This window comes from Myripristis murdjan, chromosome 12 (assembly GCF_902150065.1).
Source record: "Myripristis murdjan chromosome 12, fMyrMur1.1, whole genome shotgun sequence".
Lineage (NCBI taxonomy): Eukaryota > Metazoa > Chordata > Actinopteri > Holocentriformes > Holocentridae > Myripristis > Myripristis murdjan.
The window spans coordinates 29628320-29630784 of NC_043991.1; positions in this window are offsets into that span (position 1 = coordinate 29628320).

Here is a 2465-nt window from a genome sequence, read left to right on the forward strand (position 1 = left end):
CTTTTTGGTTCCAGAGACTTTCATTGATTCATAGGTACAAACTGTGTGTGTTTGCTTCAGTCTGAAAGGTTGAAGATATTGCTGACCTATAAAGTGTGTGCTGCAGGGCTCTTAAGACTTTGTTGCTCACTGCCTGAACAGACTCCAGCACTGTCAGCGGCACAGTGCCTTATACGTGTCAGTATAATAAATAAACAGGAAAAAGACAACTTCTCTCGTGAAATATTTTATTAACAGAATTTCCACCACAGGCAAGTAAAAAAAAAAAATCCTCATGTAATCTCATTCTGCACTGTGTCTGCAGTAGATAAGCCGTCTCCTCACTGTGCAGAGCCATCTTGGCTTAACATGAGCCTCTGGTTTCAGGGCAGGACCACACTAGGAAGGGCATGAGGGCCACACAACTAATCTGAGGGGAATAAAGTCAGAATTCTGAGATACAAGTCAGGCTTTGACTTGATTCTTAGAATTTTGAAATTAAAGTCAATTTTTAGATTAAGTCAGAATTCTGATCAAAATAATGACTTTAATCTCAGAATTCCAGCTATAAAGTCAGAATTGTGATAGGAAAGTCAGATTCGTGAGAATATATCTCAGAATTCTGATTTATATCTCAGAATTCTGAGATTAATCTCAGAATGAGGTTTTTAAATTGCTGCGTAGGCATGAACAGCAGCACACGCTGTGGTTTCAGCTGTGAATCAGGAAAGCTGTGCTCTTGCAGAGAGGTGTCGCATCTGGGCCGAGGTGTTCAGTCACTCTACGCTGATGAGATGAGCAAAGCTTTGTAAATGTAGGTGAGCTTTTTCCTTTTGACTAAACTTTTTCATCTTACTGTCTCGACTCATACAGCCCACAATGCATTATGAAATAATGAGCACTGGAATGCCTGTCGTAGCTGTAGGTATATCTCTGCTCCTGGCAGTACTGCCAAATTCAAGTTTTTCCTTTGCCCCGTTAGGACCTCGTCAGTCTCTAGCTGCTGAATGACTGAGATCAAGACTGCAGTGCTGACAACTTTATTTGTCTTAAACAATCAGCGCACATTTTGTAAAAGTCTATGGCTAATAAAAGTGAAAAATAATAAACTGCAACTTCAAACTCTTAGAGCAACCAATATTCTAATCCTCATTAGCACAACACAGTCACAATCACAACAGCAATCAAATATCTATCTATCTATCATCTATCTATCTATCTGTCTATCTATCTATCTATCTATCTATCTATCTGTCTATCTATCTATCAATATCGAGGGTTCAGAGAAACTGATTTTGTTTTTCTACAATTTCATTGTTGCATTTATCTAATGTTATAATTTCAACAATACACTTATTCTTTATTAAAATGTATTCAAAAATGAAAGGATAACTGAGGTCCAATTTGGGGACCCAGCATGGGCTTGAGGACTGACCAAGAAAAATCAGGAATTTTTTTTCTTTAATAGCCTATTCTAGACTAAAAGTCATGGCAATTGTGAATCATGTGAGAAAGCTTTTCTGGCAGAGGAAAAAAATCCCATTTGTCCATTTGAAGATGTTTTAACAAAGCCACATGTCTGCAATTTATACTTTGGAAATGGTTTCAGCCAGTAATGTCAAGTAAACACAATTTGTAGTTAATGAGGCTCAAAGAGATTTGGGAAAACTGACTGCTGCAAGATGCCTTGTTGCCATGCAACCACTCCTAACCTGCCAGCTCAGCCCGGGGGGCGCAGTTTCACTCTTCTTCAAAGCAAAGCGCTGTGTGATGTCAGCTGGTTTCAAACTGGCCCACAACTGTAACAAATGTAGCGCAGTATTTCATCATGTCACCGTCTCTCATTGCAGGCTGTGATTGGCCCGCAGGCCACACTTTGAGTATGCCTGAAAATGAATGTGGACTATGATTATTATTGAAATGCAGAATGTTGAGGTATGATGGTGTTTTGATCATTTCAAACAAAGCTACATATTAGCCCCATTCCCAGTTTGAATCAGTAATACACAAAAATGTTGTTGCCAGTATCAAATTCATGCGGGGCACGTGTCCATATAACATTTTCTCCTTTGATGGGAGGGGGGTAATAATGCCTCAGGCTCAGGATCAAAAACATTTATGTCTAATAAACTTTATAACCATGGGGAAATGCATGTAAAACCCTATTTCACTCAAACTAACAGTTTGTTCATCAGACCTCAAGCCAGCCATGATGAGAAGCAGTTCATATCATCATCTGACCGTCTTCCTCGCTGCAAGCTCATGGTTTACTGTTTAGCTCAAGATGTGCATTTTGAGAACAGATTAAAGACAAACTATTGACGGCTTATCAATTATGACTTCTGACAAAAATTAATGCTTTACAATTTAACCAGCCAGCAAATGTTGACATTTTGTTGTTCAAGTCCTGATTCAACATACTAAACAATAACAAGTATTGTTGTAGCATTGTGGAGATTCCCTCTGGATGTGTGCACCTGGGGTCG